This window comes from Bactrocera oleae, chromosome 3 (assembly GCF_042242935.1).
Source record: "Bactrocera oleae isolate idBacOlea1 chromosome 3, idBacOlea1, whole genome shotgun sequence".
Classification (NCBI taxonomy): domain Eukaryota; kingdom Metazoa; phylum Arthropoda; class Insecta; order Diptera; family Tephritidae; genus Bactrocera; species Bactrocera oleae.
The window spans coordinates 91,482,834-91,500,766 of NC_091537.1; the positions used below are offsets into that span (position 1 = coordinate 91,482,834).

At 33.8% G+C, this 17,933-nt stretch overlaps 1 protein-coding gene across 1 annotated transcript in view; it reads right to left on the minus strand.

The window, feature by feature from the left end:
* Positions 1–17,933, minus strand: part of LOC106626542 (uncharacterized) — a 120,729-nt gene that overhangs the window by 66,746 nt on the left and 36,050 nt on the right. Inside the window, exon 2 of the mRNA XM_036359982.2 lies at positions 14,761–14,800. The gene's annotated coding sequence lies outside the window, so the exon portion shown is untranslated. The remainder of the gene's footprint in view (positions 1–14,760; positions 14,801–17,933) is intronic.

Sequence of the window (17,933 nt, forward strand, 5' to 3'; positions counted from 1 at the left end):
CGCTTTAGTTAACATTTCAAAATTAAACGAAAACGCCTAAAATGTTTGCCAAATAAGTCAAGCATTAAAAAAAGTTCAAGCCCAACCCGAAAAATGACGACATCAGGTAATTCGTAATTCAATAGGGACTTGTTATTATGCAATCGAAATCGTGCTACTACCATAATTTTGCCGACAGTACCATTTATGGTATGAAATATTAGCATAACATTGACTATATTTTAGACATTTGGCATTTGTGTGAGTTGTACAGCGCTTAGCAGCGGTCAGTCGACGCCAGCGTCCAACTACACACAATTCCGTTTTGCTTTTAACACAGCAATTCTAAATGTAGCGCTGCTGGCTACTAAGTAGCTAAGTGTAAGAGCTATGAGACTAACTCTCTGACCGCAAAATCCGATTTTTTTGCTATTGTCGTACTTTGTGCGCTACGAGCACAGTAAAATCGTGTTGCGCATGCGTGCCGCTAATTACTGCAAACCACGGGCTGACCGCTTCAGAGCAGCAGATTTTATTACAGAGCAACGGAAAATATTACAATTACGCTTTTTATTTAGACGCTGAAAATGGAACTGGGCTATTCTGAGGTTAATCGGAAATTGCACAGAGAACAAGTGTATTAATGTATTCGATGATTTGGCTGACCATATTATAAATGAGGTTGTTGACTTTGAGAAAATATATTTGTGGAGTTGGTGTGGGCGCAGCTTTTGCGAACATTAGGTAATTTAATTGTTTGCGATCAAGAATAGATTTGGTGAATACTTTTATTAATATTAATTTTATAACATCGATTTTTATTGCTCAAATATTATATATACCTATATGGAATTGGTTGTTACATAGATTCTATTAAAACAGATGGTCCAAACAATATGACCATTGATGAACTGAACTTGATATAACTTAAAGATTGATGTGAATAATAAAGGACTGTAGGGCGAACTTACTTGGAATTGGAGTATTATTCATAGTCAAAACATTGGACGAGAGTGACGGCATTGGACCTGCGCTGTCAGTGCCCAGCTTAAGCAACACCTACTCAAAGTTTATAAATTCTAATTGAAATTTTTTGTAAAAAATGCATATGTTATTAAGACATAAGAGCAGCAAAAGTTATAGATTTAAGTACATTAACGTAAAAGTGAAGAAACTGTTGCACTTTTTTCTTGTTATATGGCAATATACTGAGAAAAGAACAAACGAACCTGAAAATTTGTTGAGAAAATGAAAGGCGTCTTTGACAGTCCAGCCATAAGTCAGAATAAGTACAACATTTTTGTGATAAACAAAAAAAAACCGCTACTAGGTAGGTACTCCACAACTTCGAAAACACTAAATGTCTGGTAGCATGCTTTTCAGCACTTACTTAGCTTAAGAGAATGATAGCTGAATGGCGCTAATTGACAAGGAGTTTAATCTAACAGATAAATGTATATTAAAAAGAGCGCATAGCCACAATTATGGCTCTCTTATAAGTATATCCACCACTGAAAGATTGCAATACCGAAAAATATGGTGGTCCCATATTTTGTTATGGATTCTTGTAGATTATTATTAATTTTCAAATTCAGTTTATCCGAGAGAAAAGTTGTTAACCGCTTGGATTTTTTGATCAGCGAAGTTGATGTTGAAATCGCCAGCCAAGATAAGTGCAAATTTATTACCATTAATAATCCGATTGAAATACCAAATTTAATTGTATTGTTCAATCCAAAATAATAATAATGTTACAAATATTATGTCTCCGAATATTGAATTATTTATTTTTTATTAATTAAATTTTTATTAAATTCCATATTTTTATTTGCCAATAAAAAAATTGTATCATAAATATTATTAATTTTGAATCACCCTACTCCTCAGTTGATTTGTTCCGCTTGAGATATGCGAGCATACGCCTAAAAGTATGCAAACATTTTGCGCATACTTTGTGATCATGTTAGGTTTGTTTCCGTTACGGAATTTCTAGATTCAGTCTCCGCGCTCAAAGCACGCGATAGAAGCTATGCAATAGCTTAAAAGCCGCTTAAAGCAATATTTAAAATATTTACACACATGAGCATTCCAGTAGTCTAAGAAACATAAATTTGCATAAGAAATTTAAATTTTTATCAAACGGATAACACTGCTACAAATATTTATTGTATATGTATTAGAGTGGTTGTTAAAACTAATAGACTATAATTAATATTAATTAGATATATACCTTTTTATTCATGGTGATTGGTTAAGGGCTTTAAGCATGGGTCAAGTCTTAGGGATAACCCTAACTCACCTAAGTTTGAAACAAAAAATATCAAAAATTTTTTATTAGATATATAAGAAGGTCGTGGATCAAAGTATATCTATTTGCGCATGGAATAAAAAAAAAAATTAAAAAGTGTAAAATATATCTACATTATATAAATAGTATGCCAACATATCAGAACCACCATAATGTGCAAATATTTAGAAATTCAGGACCTTATTGACAATATAAATGTGTATTCATACAAACTTCCTCTTATTATATGTTTTCCATTTGAAATTCAAAAATTTTTTATGAGGAATTCGTATTTCAGATGTTGCACATATATTGAATTTATAGAAAATCTAAATAATGATTGCTAGGCAAAACTCAAGCGTAGGCAATAAAACCGAGTATGCCGTTCAACGGCTCCTAAATGGAAGTATATATGCATGTATGAATGCTGTATTGGGGACTAAACATCCATGTATACATATATATTAAATACATATCCACCAAAGTCACTTAAAGGCTCGGAGAAAGTGCTTGAAAGAATATATAAATATTTCATGCAAATTATTTATGCAAGACACGTAAATTTGTTTCGTTCAATCAGGCATCATAGATGCAACACTGTGGGCGTCTGTGGGTGGCCCTACACAGTATAGCTATCAAATATAAAATAGGAAAAGTGACAGCAACCGTTAGGCAGCACAAGTAGCACCGTAGACTGTGTGACAATCAATGTCACCACAGCCAACTCGAACGCACTTTCCCACGACGACGGCGTCAAGCAGACTCGGATGTTTGCTGGGCGTTATTTGCAGGGTACACAGCACATTCGAACAGTCGCGCAGCTTAATGACTCGAGTTATAAGTAAACTCTGTTGTATGGCGAATGTCTCCTTCAGCTTTCGTGTTGGTTGGATATTTACATAGAAAAATATGCGCCAACGTTGGCTGGCGATTAAAAGAATATTGCCGCATTTCTTGTGCAGAGAATTTATAATTTTTTTTCACGAAGTTTGCTTTCACCGCCATTACTGCAATTAAAATCACATTTATTTATGCATTTTCTTGTAGTCTTATTATAATTTCCCACATTTCCACTGTGTATTATTTCAGCTGCTTTTTTTCAATATTTTTTTTTTTTATTTTTTTTTCTTGCGCGCTGGGCTTGTACTTATTCGTAATTACAAGTTTAATTATACAATTTTTTTGCAATAAATTGCAGCTGATTATTCTCATCACGCTCGAATTTTAAGTGTTCTTGAGTATTTGGATTGACTGTGAAAGATATTTGTGCAGCAAATGGATTTGGGTAGCTTTTTCGGTTTTGCAAATTTATATCTTGGAATAATACTAACTCTTAGAGTCGTTTGTGATATAAAGGTATCGTTTTGGAAGGGTATACATTTTAAGGCATCCATTAAGAACTTGTTTTCAATATTCAATAGTTTGGATTATCCCAACATGGCTCAATAATGATAAGTACCATAGTAGTATGAAGCAATAATTAGTTCAAAAACTTTAAAATTTTAAAGCTGAAAACATTTCGATGATCATTTACTAATCGAACTCAGGCAAAGATATCAGGAATCTTATTAAGTACTTAAAAAGAGCTCTCTTCTCCAGAGAAAGAGATATGAATTTTGCGCTTAGCTAAGGAACTCGCTCTCGGCTTGGTATTGTGTGTTAATCGCTTTACACTTCATTTGTTTAGGAATTTTCTTGATAAGAACCGGATGAGTTTGAAAAGGTTATATTAGAAATTATAGACACGACCCTAGCGCGAAATGCACGTTTACACACGTAGACTTTAATTGCCGTACAAGAATTTGAGAACATGTTATAAATGGGAATATAAATATTACTCGACTCGATATATATATGTATAGTTATATATAATTATAGATTGCTGGACAAGTGTTCCGCTAGATTTAAGTCAAATAGAACTACTTCCTAATTTGAAAAAAAATTTGGTACCTTAAGTCTTAAAAATCTTACTTAAAATCTGCATTAGCTTAACAAAAAACGCACAGCTTATGTTTTCTGTGCCAAAGTATAGCTTTCTCTACTTATGTGATAATTTTGTTGCTATTTTTTAACATCAGTTGAATACTTGCTACAAAATAATATTCTAAGCGGAGCATAGTCCCCCACTGTGCACCAAAAATGGAAAAGTAAAAACATTTCCACTGTTTATTTAAGATATTAGAGCGGCAGTAAGCCGAATGCTAATGGAATCTCCGCTTGTAAAAACAAATTTTGAGAAATTTGCGCCGCATGACTGTTCCGCGCCCATACGCATGTGTGTATATATGCGTGTACGTAATAAAGTAAATTAGTTGAAAAGCAAAATGTGAAATGGTGTTTATGCCGCCCACTTTCAAAAGCTTCCTGCTGGCTTATGGCATGCAAGTATTGACTCAGAGTGTCAGCGCCCGCTGCTAATACTTTCAGCAAGATATTTAATTACAGTGAGCATATATATATGTGGGTATGTGTGCTCATGCTTTTGACAAATGAAAAAGCAAACTCTCGGAAACACAGTTTTTTAAACGAAACATACTTTTATGGTTGTGTGTACTGTATACCTTTTTATGTACATGTTTATTATTGCATGTATGTATGTGTAAGAGTGTAAAAGCTAAAAATAACATTCTTTAGAATTCGAGTAACAAACTCTTAAAAGCACACACTTCAATCTGCGCTAAAAAAGCTAAAAAACAAAGATAAAATTTCAGGCCGTATAATTTTCTCCTTCACTTTTTTTACGTGTTTTTTTTTATCACATCTGTTGGCATTTGCATACCAACAAAAAGGCAGTCGGTTGCACTGCATTACAAGGTTAGTCTGCCGCTAGCTTCACTTCGCTACTTGAACTCAGAGTTTGTCTTTGCCACTTTCCTTTCTCATGTTCTAATTTCAGCTTATACGTTTTTTTTTTTGTATCTTCCATTTTTACTTATTTTTTGTTTTTGTTACAAAAAGGTAGGCATAAAATTCATTTACTTGTTTTTTGTGTGGCAGCATCGCTTTTCTTTGCGTACCTTTTTCTGTTGCATTATCTTTCCTTTTTGTGCTTGGTGTATTTTGTTTTATCTGTCTCAATTCGCTACAACAACAAGTAGACTATCTTCAGAGGTTTCCGCATTTTGTGTCAGTTGACTTGCCACACTTTCGGTGGGGCAAGCTTTTTGCGCCATTTGTTAGAGCTCGTTCTTCAAAGAGCTGAAGCAAGCCTTTACTTTGCTACTTTTTCAATATTCAATTTAAATAGAATTTTTGTGTGCGTCATCTGTTTCTTTAAAAGTTACCAAAAGCTTTAGATACTATAAACACGTGTTCACAGCGGTCAGGGTGAAGAATGCTAATGCGAGTGTTTATTAGCCGCTATTAGAAACTAGTGAGCAATTTTCAAGCTCAGGTTCTAGGAATATGTACCTGAATCCACGAAAAGAAAGCGTTAAGAGGCGCCTGTTTTACAGCTATGCGTCTATAATGACCTATAAAATAGGGCTTTATGCAGATATGTATTTAGCAATATGTATAAACATTCATGTTTTCGAAGAAGGTAAAAAGTAACTTTAATTTGCCTTCGTTATATCCTTGGATGCCAAAGTGTTCCTAGGTTGAGCTTTTGGAACGAACAATCCGGTTTGTCCCAAAGAAAAAAATCTTACTGTAACTAATTTACGTTTTCCAGTCGGAAGTCTTTGCGTTTATGAAACCGGCTGAGATAGCTAAAAACGCAGGAAACAACATAAATAAGATCAATATATACGTCAATAACCAAGCGGCAATTGAGGCAATAATCTCACATCGTATTATGTTGGAGAATGTCCTCAAAAGTAGGGAGTCATATGTATCAGGAAATACATAAATCGTTAAAAGCGGTTGAGCTAACACCCATATCGTTTTCGTCTGACGCATCAGCACTATTAACTTGCTGGGGTCCTTGATGAACTCCTTGCTGGTAGCAGTTATCTTGAACTCCACTTCGGTGAGAGCAGCAATATACAATAGATTCTTGAAACCGTTGTCAATACTGTGTGGCACCGAAGCAATAGTTGGGTAACCAATCTGTAACGATACAAATTGCCAATAACAGCTTGGAATTTCGCTGGCAGATCTTCGGGCTTCTTGTCCAAGATCTTTGGTAAGAAATTATAACTATATTCGTTTACTTAGGTTATGGCCAAACCATACAAAAATTCTTGACAGACGAATCAGGATGAGTTGGAAGGCCTTAACGGCATGCAGTATCGCTTAGGTCATGTGCAAGGGCCCCAAGGCAAAACACGCATACTTTTTACGGACACGGTCTTGAAAAAGCTGCAGGAAGGCATCTCATACGAGCAAATGGGCATTAGTAACGAAGAGACATGTATAAAGTGCTGAGAAGTAGCCCTGAGAGAGACGTGCAACACCTGCTCTACTTTTCTCCAGTATTATCTAGAACTCGTTTTGGAATCTACTAGCTTTGCAATACAAGAGGCTAGATGAAGTAGCAAAATTTTATATCACGTCTCTCTTAAACCATGCAAAAAGCGTGGACGTCCTGTATGTCAATTGTTTCAGCTCAAATTATCTTTAACCGTCATCTGGTATTACTAAAGACCATTAAGTCTATGTATGTTATGAAAACCGCCCAGTGTAACCTAACCTAACCTTAATTAGGTTTTCCCTCAGATACATAAAAATTTCAACCTTTTCGTGTTATTAACTAATTCCAGATAATAAACTAAATAATTGAGTGTAGTTTACGTTCCGAATCGAAATCGGAACTATTATTCCAAAACACAATTTAGTAATCAATCTTTATTGTTTTGCTATTAAAATTAGTTGCACTTGAATATCTTCTAAAACCAAAATTACTGTAATAGAATCCGAATCATGTATTATACAGCTGATTTTTGAGTGAGTCGAAAGTATGACTAAATTAAATTTCGTGAAAGTCCTACTCAGCTGCTACTCGTTATTAAACTCCTAAATCGACACTAACACACACGTATTTATGAGTATGAAAAAGTTTTTGTTTTTGGACGCAAATCCAAGCGCTAAAGCGTGTAATGATTATATATATATATATTTAAGGCCGTTTGCATGTATGGATCACACACATGAGACAGTAATTAATCATAATACAACACCTTGATGTTTGTTTACATAGACACCTACACTTCTGCACATGCGAGCAGGCGAGCAAAGAGGGAGAACAAAATTAAAGCATGATTTGAACAAATGAGATTTAAGTGTATAAAAAAGGGTGGCCATTAAAAAATTATAATTGTATTATCTCTCTTTAGTATAATTAATTATTTTGGTAACAAAACTTTTGGTGGAAAAACATTGAACATAATATTACCTCCCCACAAGCTTAGTGAGAAATTTAATGACCGTTGCGAGACTTTGCACCAATATCTATTACAAAAAGTTGCTAATTCGCGAATGAATTTAATGTTTTTAGTCCAGTAGTGCATTTAGATAGTGAGATTTAGTTAAAAAGTTTCTAAACTCTACTTATTTTTTCTCTTCTTGCTCTTTAAAACTAAACTAATCCTAATATACAACTTTTGTCTTCTATTTTGCAGTTAAATTACTTGAAACCCTTTATGTGTCAAATTACCTTACTATAATTGTATATATGTCTACGCATGCTACATAAATCTATATACAAGTACTTCTACAATACACGTGTACTTTGCGCTCACCATATCCTGTAGACCATCACCACAAATTCTCATAAATATCCCCGCAAATCTTCCTCCTCTACACTACTGCTTGCCACAAGCAGACACCTGATGGCAGCCATATACTAACTTGCCACACCTGTGTCGGCAATTCGCTTGCTCTGCTACGCTTAACTGTAGTAAACTAATACTGACATAGGTATTGTTGCACCCTAAAACCACATGTACTTCCGGTTCCGTTGGCAACCACACAGCACCTTTACCGGCTATAAAGTAGTCATTTTGTTGCTATTTCCACTGCATTTGGATACACAACGCTCACACTTTATTTATAATTCACTCGCTTTTGTCACGCTTTAGCAGCTATTATCGCTGGCAAATTCATTATTTTGTGTGGTTGTACTAGGTATTTTGCCAGTGGAGTGGAGTAAATGAAAAAGGTAGTCAAAGCGGGGGAACCAGGTGTACTGTTGGTTATTAAATTATGAAATACCATTGTACTTGTGAATCAGAAGCTCTTTTTTGGCTACCAGAACCCCGAGCCTTTTTATTGTGCGCTTCACTTTTATTTGAATTTTATTTTTGGCTACCCATGCGTAATTGAATTTATGGCTTGCCAGCACGTTCTCATAGCATTTATACTTCTTCACATGTATCTATTTACAGATGTAGTCACTGCCAGCGCTTAGCTCAACTTTATAGCTCTGCTAGTGCATTTAATTACGTGACAATAATATAGCTCTATGGCTAAAAGCTCACTCACTTATGATAGCCACAGGCCACACATGTGTAAAAATAGTTTCGCAAATTGTTTTTGTGCAAAAAAGTTCGAACGCGTGTGCGCAAAATGTAGTAAGGTGTATAATTGAGGCGGAATGCTGGAGGAAAAGTAGTGATTTGGTTTAACATCGTTTAATTTTCGTCTGTCATCATCCATCAATCAGCGGAAAAACGTCAGCTGTCAAACTAATATGTACGTCGATACGATAAATATGAGTATTAATAGCGCTGTAAGTGGATTAAGCAGGCCATTGGCTTTTTTTACATGCATACCCCATCAATGTGTTCCGTCTTGAATTATTTTAACACTATAGAAATCACTCGTGTCTTATGAAATACTTGATGATACTGAAATGTTTGTCTCAACTTGATTCGGTTATTTTTTTTTTAGATTGGAAATGATTGATTTTCTTCTTTCACTATTAGATTTATAGAGTCAGCTGTTTTACCATCTGATTTAATTTGACCCGAAATGATCCATATAAACTGCGCGCTCAAACCGAATCGATAAAATAAGTTTCCATAGATGGATAAATTTCGTTCAATTTTCGAATGAAATTTAATCACCATATGTGGATTAGTATGTGTTTAGCAGCCGTTTCTTTACGACGCGAATGGTTTGTCTGACGATTTTTTCCAAAGAAAAAAATTAAATAACGAAATTGTTGAAAATGTTGCAGAAACATATATTTTGAGGAGTCTAATTAATCACGAACATATGTAAGTGTTTTAGTGGCACAAAGCATTCAACGAAGTTCGTGAAGTCATCGAAAACTTACCTTATGCGAGTTGTCAATGCACATCTGTTAATGGCGATAACATCGAAATAATAAAGAAACAGTTCTCGAAAACCATCGTGTTGACATCAGAAAGATATCAGAGGATCTAAGCATCTCTTAGGTATCGACTAAACACATTTTGGTAAATTTTTTGGGTATGAAGCGTGTCAATGTCGGATTCGTACCAAAATACCTGAATCTTTTACAAAAAGACATCGAGTAAAGCTCGCAAAAGAGTCTATTGACAATGTAGCTGCGGACCCTACATTCATCTAATGCATCATTACTGGCGAAGGGACTTGGGTTTATAAATATGACATCCAACAATCTAGCACACGGCGCTCCAAGTTAATCGAAGTCGAGAAAATTAAAATTTACTAAAATTTGATCAGATGGCATATACAGTCTGTAAACTTACCTTATTAATATTAATATTAGGACCTTTTATATATACTTCTTCAAACGAGGCATATTATCTTTTCTTTATATAATGATAAATACTTTCGGTCTTCCTATATATTTATGGACTTATATTCGCATGAAGCCTATTCTGACATTATTTATCTTTATTGTCACTCGTCATATTTTATTGCTGTCAAACTTTATGCACTATCAACTTTGGTTACAAAAACTATCTATGAATGGAATATTATCTATCATTCACTTCATTGCGTTCGTTTTAACTACGTGAACTTCACTGATCTGTGATCTATCAGCTGTCATAAATTACTAGGACCTAATAATTAGTTCTTTCTCAAATGCGGATTAAAAGGTAAAGACGTCTTGTTTTTAGCTTTGAATCAAGGAACTTAGAAGAAGAAAAAGAACAGTAGATGAAAGCTGCAATTTCCTAGCGTTTGGGTGATCTAAGCAGTTCATTCATGGTGCTAATGGAAGCCCATACATCATATGGTCAAGTTCTGATCACTAGTTTGAAAGCTTTGAGCTTTCTATAATCATAAAAGCAATAAGTAGTAAGCTTGATTCGTATAATCACTAAATCAAGAAAATCTAAGAAAATTAAGCTTCGATACTTTTTCAATGTCATTATTTCCTTAATCTAAATGTAAAATAATTGAACAAGGTTTGAAAGTTAACTTCTAATCTAATCCAAAAATCTAAGTGCAGCAATTTTTATATATTACAGAGACTTTTAATTATTTTACTTCGCATTTAGCGTACAACAATTGCCTCAGCCATCTCAACCCAAACGAATGCCAATTTTATGTATATATATATTTTTCTGTTTATAATAATTATTATTTAGTTCTATATGTGTAATCTTTATCATTTTTTTCCCTCATGTTCACTTTTAATGTCAGTAACTATAATTCCGGTCAATTTGATCTGTGCTGATGTTGTTACGCCTATTAATTTTATTGCTCTCCGGCTGGTGTTTTATGAAGCTTCGTAGCCGTTATTGTCGGCTGTACAATCGACCGTACATCCGTCTGGCCGTTTCAATCGCATCAATTATTTTCGCCATTGAGCGGCGAGGCACTTAAAATTGCGCACATACATACACTCGTACAAGCACAAATGGTTTGTTGTAGTCTACAAGTCAGTTATGTAATGCCAAATATTGGGCAGGTACTAAGGCGAGCAACGCTGGTCCAACCTTTAGTGCAGTCACGAAAAAGCTTAAAATTATTAAAAAATCATTAAAAAGTCTTCACATACCGACACATACACTCAGCCACTTGTCTGTTCCAGCAACGAAATTGAAAACCCAACAGTGGCATCGTCCGCTTGGCAAATGCATACACACACATGCAAACACACAAAGCTGTGAGCACGGGTAAAATAGTCATGCTAGTCAAACGAAATGTGGCTGGGGAAGGTCAGTTTTTACTATTTTACTTCGTTGAGATTGTCAAGGTCGATACTAAAACTAAACTATTTCAATTGCAAATTATACGGATATGCATCATCCACACATACCTACATACATACGCACGTCCATAGATAAATATATTAGATGCTTCTGCTTATAAAATCTGTAAGCTACGGATGTAGGCAACGCCTGTGCAAGTAGGTGTGTATGTACATATGTAAAATAGTTGGGTGCTGTCGCAAAGCTTCAAGTGGAAATGATTACAGTTATAGCATCTGCATGTGTGTGCATATGTGTGTTTTTATTTCTTTATCTTCGTAATCTTTGCTAGCTTTTGCTTTCGAAATTTCGTATGTGGAAAATGAACTTCGTTGCAGCAATTTTAATTGAATTATAAAATGGTAGAGGCGAGCTTGAATGTGTATATTGGAATAGGAATCATTTTATATAGTTTCAAAACTCATTCAAATTTATTTTTAATTAATTTTTAATATTTCAGAGAAACAATTTTTGGCAATTTCTAAGCAATACAGAGATTTACGATAACAAATCAAAACCTTGGACGCGCAGTGAGATCTAAAAGTATTTTTGCTGTGAAATTAAAAAGAAGATGCGGTAGAGCTTTTGATGTTATCAACGCTAAAATATATGTAGACTCAAATTTTCTAATAGCAATCGCTTATCAGCGTGAAAATTCGATACTCAAAGAATATTTTATACAAGAAAAAACATGTCTCAAGGCAGCCGATTCACATACAAGTTTCCTCATTTTGTTTGACAATTCATAATTTACAAACAAAGCGAAGAAAGTAAAAGCTAAGTCAGAATGAACGCTTTGCTTTCCGTGCGTTTCTCTATTGAAATGGCTACTATTTTGACTACAATTTACTTCACTTTGTTATGCTTCGCCTGGGTGCAAATGAAATTTTACAAAAACATACATTAAACTTAACTGTCAAAGCAAATATCTGAAGCGGTTCTAATTAGTGAAGCGAAAGTGTTCTCTAGTGAAGAGCAAAATGACAGTTTAATATTTATTTAGATATTTTACACATAAAACACCGTATAAATTTATCGTGTTCATTGGTTTGAAGAAGCTGTGAGGACGATAAAGTCAGTTGATATCATAAAAGGCTGTTGCGGTCAAAAATATAGCACAAGTCGACAAAATCATTTCTGAAAACCAAAAAAAACTGATCGAACTTGCTCGGACTTTAAAGATATAAAGTCTACTTGTGTTTCGAGAAGGAATTTTTTTCAAGTATTTCGAATACACATATATTTAAGATTAGTCTCCGATAATTTGAAGTTAAACCGGCAAAAAGTTTCGGAGATATGAGCGTATTTGTAAGAATTTTTTAACTTCGTGTAATCGGCTCCCAAAACTTTGAACACGTTCTTCTAGTAAAACTGTTTTCAGAGCGGGTGAGGAAAATTTCTCCGAAACTGATGGAAATCGATTTGAACTTTTCGCAAGACCTGCTTAGATGTATTTGTCAAGTATAGATCAAAAGAATAAAATTTTTGAAAATAATTTGAATTTGTGAAGCCAGTCTAAAATGTCGATGGTATTTCTGTTGGAGCATTATATCAAATTTTAGCAAAAATTTATTTACTCTTATAAATATTTCAGTAACAACTACAGCTTAAAGGTAGATAGTTTAGAAATTTAACAATTATATTCTGTTTTACCGCCAGATATGTTTTAATATATTTGGCAACCTATCGAATAAATAATTCCAAAAAAATTTATGTAAATATATTAAAACCACATTTCATGAGTTACACAAGTGCTTAATTTTTCTCTCTTTGCAGCAAAAATTTAAATACATTTTTGGAATTTATTAAGAGAAAATAAACAAGCTTCTTTTAGTAAAAATATCATTTTAATTTTTAAACAAATATTTTAATTTTAAAAATTCTAGAAATCCCAAATATTAAAAATTAAAATCCTTTATGTATTCAAACAAGCATTTTCTCTTTTGTCTCATTTTTCTTTGTCAACTGCAATTAAAATATTTCCTTTGTGTTAACCAAGCGTTATTGGCCTCAATTTCGCAATTTTCATTGAGTTAAATTCTTTCGCCAAAAGCAAATCGAATCAATATTTACACACTACTCAAAAAGTTCCAACAAAACATGCGAAATATTTTTGCAATGGAATGTCGCATGGAAAAACAGAGTGTGCACCACAATACAACAACACACCTAAATATGCATGTACGCATGTTTTTACAAACGTTGACCTGCTCCATAGCCGCCAATATTTCAACAGGTGAATGGAGACTGTGGACAAAAATTTATTGGCTGGTTGGCGGTCGCACACCCTATTTGATTTTTAATAAAGGCGTTTTTTATACAAAAAAAAAAAAACCGTTACAAAAAGGGTAACAGCACAAAAAAGTAAAGCAAGTGAGCGAAAAAGTCGTAAATGTGCTTAAAATCCTATAGACTCTCAGTGGATCTGGTGGCTCAAAGGGCAGAACCTTTTCGAGTTTACTCACAGCGACCGGAACAAAGAAAAACATGAAAAATCCGGCTTAAGCGCACAGAAGTATGCAATATTTTTGCTACTCGCACACGCTTACGCACCTTTAGATAAAAAATCATTAAATATTCAATGTGTATGAAATATTGCACTGTGGGGAGTAAGCAAATTCAGTTACCGTACAAATTGAGCGGTTGAGCGCCTGCAGTTATGCAAACATTTTGTGAAAAGCTCTTAACCACACAGTGGGGCTACTTTAAAAAAGGTAGCCTTTTCACTGCACATATATATATGTACATATGTATGCCAATTATTTAATTTTTTTTTCATGAATACTCATTTGTTTCATGTAAATCGCAGTTACGCCGGAAATTGGCAAATTATTTATATACAGTTTTGCTTGAAAAAGCTCTGTCAATATATATTATAAAGTAAGTAAAAAAGTGTATAAATACGTCATCTGTGAGTTACTGGAATATTTTTAGAAACCATATTTTTAAAAATCATAATAATATGCCTATGATAATGAAAACCTAATCCTCTACTAAGATTGTAATCGTCTAGAGAATACTTTTTCCTGTTAGTCTTTTACGCTAATCTCCATATTCCCACCAAATTTTAAATTTCAAATTTTTTTATTTTACCAGGTATCTTTTTTAATGCATTTGAGTGAGACCGTTGGTTCTTTTTACACCTTCTGCTATAAACCAAACATCTTTTTCACCTTCTCACATCTTCGATATTCTTTTCGACACTTTGGCATGGGTATCAATCGCTCAATTAGAAAATGACAGTTTATGCATTAAAATTATGCAGTTCTCACTATATAGCTTCTGATAATTAATTATTCTAATTTTTTTTTTCATTTAAGTTATGCATTCTTCACTATTAAGATCAATTAAATTTTATACAAATTAATTATTAATAATTTTACATACTTTTAGAAAACTCACCGGTAATTTTTTATGCGGCTTTACACTAAATCTATTAAATCTGCAATAAAAAAATTCAAATTAGATATTATTTAACCACATAAATACTTGTATAAAAAAATTGGCTAAAAATTAATAAAGTAAAATTTTTTAATTATTTAATACATTGCTGTACTCTGTAGAGACGTTGTGGTCTTGTTTAGTTTGAGACACACACTCATTAATATTCAAGCCAATTTCTTTTCCAGCAAAGAATGCTCTTTAAACTTTTTGCTATAATACTTGCAAAAAAATATTTAAATTACTGCAAAAATCACAAAATATAATATATACGAATATTATTATGTATAGCTCTCCTCCTTCCTTTCACTACATTTACGTGATTCAAATTTAAAATAAATTAACTTACAAAGCTTATATAAACACCAAAGTAGTTTACTATTTTTAATAAGTGTGGCAACACTATCAGCACAATTTTCCAGCTCAAATATTATTAAAAACATTGAAAAAATACCAAAATAATTTAAAAATGCCCACCCTAATTAGGCATTTAGCTCTAATTATCTTGCTTCACCTTGACGCTTGTTTTTCGCTGAAGTGCGCTTTACTCAACAACACAAAAATAAACCGCCGCAAAATAAGAAATGAAGATTAAAACAAATGCCAATGGCGAAAAACAAAAACCACAAAAATATCAAATCAAAGCAAAGCTCAAATAAGCAACATGTATTAAGCGCTATGCCAACCACAAAGCCTACACTGCCTTAGTATGTATGTATGCATGCATATGTATGTGTAAGCAAATTTGTTTGCTTATAGGACGAACGAATTTTCTCAGGCTATTATTAACGTAAATGTAACAGTACAGTGAAATGTAGCAGCTTCAGAAGTCTTTAGGGCGAAATGCTTGTTAATTTTCTGTGAATTGAATTGGTATTTGCGCTTTGCCCTTCGCCAGCACAAACACACATAAACACATGCAAAAAGCATCTACACATATAAGATATAGTTATATATATATATAATTTATAGCTTTGAGCCAACAAATGATTTCGTTTTGCTTCATTTGCACAGCTCGTCCAAATTTAGTGCAGCTTTTGTTTTGCTACTTTTTGCTTGAAACGGTTTTGTTTGTATTTTGTTCTTTATTATTTGTTGTTTTTTTTTCCTGCTTTTCGCAATAATTTTGTCTTTTGTGCCTTTTCTTTTGCATCGTGCTCTCCATTTCACCACTGCCACATTGTTGCTGTTGTTGTTGCTCATCTGCCCCAAAAATTTACAATCGCGTCTAATTAATCGGCTCGTTTTATTTTGCTGACTAAGCGAAAAGCGATTGTCCCATGGTAATTGCTTCGTCGCAGGCTAACAAACGCTATACTATTACCAGCGTTTTTCTTGTTGTTCCGCACTTTTGTTTGCCCGAGATACTTGTACATACACTCGTACAACACAGTACAATTACCAGCTGCCATGATACACTTGAGGCGTGCTTTGTTAACGACAATGGTCGAAGGTAAATATTGAAGAAATGGAGTGTAACAAATGCCTGGTGATGCGTTCAATGCTAGAATCGGGCCAAACGATTTGATCTGCGGCAAAGCCAATGAGGAGAGTACAGAATAATATGACGCTTTTGTTTCTTTTTGGGTAAAAGTAAAAGTAAAAGTAAACCACAGTGCAAGAATTTGATTGCTTAGTTTTGTGATGTTGAAGAATGGTTTGTGGTTTTATCGCTTTTCAATTTGAAAGCGTCGTAAATTAGCAATATGTTATGCTTTGAACGCAAAGGCGAGCTTTTTCGAGGAAATGCTTTCAAAAATATTGGAAACCAAATGTATTTGGGTTACTTTTAAATACTAGGAAGTGTTTGAGTAGTTGTGTACGAAGTATTGAGACAACTTCGAAGATAGTCCACAATGAAAATGTAAGTTGTAAAAAATCGCTTCAGCCAAATAAACAATAATATTGCATATCTTGGTCTTCTTACAGAAAATGTTGATCATAAAAAGTAACCTCTCAAACTTAACATAAAGATTATCCTACTCCAATAAAATTGAACAATACCAGTTTTTGAGTGAAGAGATCTGATGAACTTTATACTTAGGAAATGTGTGGCCTTGAGAAATAGGCTATTCTTTCATCCTACGACTTAAATTTATTTTAAGTTATGTGAGGTACGCTGTAGATAAGAACAATTAGCCTACGGACACGAATAACAGTAACAAAGGTTTTCGATACCTTAACTATATCCCAAACATCTCTTTCTATCCGTCTATCAAACTCAGCTAATATCTTCCGAGTTGAAGTATTAGACATAAGAAGGCTTGTGGAGCTCTAAGGAATTACTAACATAACATTGTTGTCGGTAAACTTTAAGTTCAGAGTATTCAATAATTGCAGAAAAGCTTTATGCTCACTGGCATGTCAACTTCACTTATACATAATGTGTGTTTTCGGTCCCAAGTACATTTACGGTAACGAAAAGTCAGACGAGTTGGCAAAGCTAGGATCCTCTTTAGACGAATCCAAGGCGGAGTCAATAACACATGTCCGCTGCGGACGATCCAGCTAGAGCTTTATATGCATTTTCAACAAGTATCTCAGAGCAGATGGAACTCAATAAACAATTACAAGATAACGAATCAGATATGGCCAAATATGACAAGACAAGGCAAGCCGTAGCTGTAAATTAGACGGGAAAAAGTAAACAGTTTTCCACTTCCTCTGTAAATGCCTAGCTCAAACACAAATCCGAACGCTTGGAATCCATCCATGGTACTAAACCTTAAATGACTGTCTACAAAAAGCATAACGGATGTACGTAAGTAGTTTCATTGAGAGCACCAAATGGTTTGAGCGCAAAGATGAGCCGAGATAACAAAATTCACTCAAAAGCTACTTTCATTGATTTATTGGAATTTTACCCAACTAAGCTATCTTAACTAGAGTTTTTTCGAAAAATATTATTAAAACCGATTTTAATATTGAATTTATGGGAATAATCTTTTTTTATTAGCTGAGTACTAGGTGTGTTCAAAAAAATAACGGGAACTTCTGGTTTATAAAAAATTCTTATTCATTTGTATACATTATTGTTGTCGTCTTCAAACTAGTCGACATTTTATATTTTGCACATATGCCAGCGCTTCTTCCAATCGTCTATATACTTCTAAAACTCGATTTTTGTGATAGCC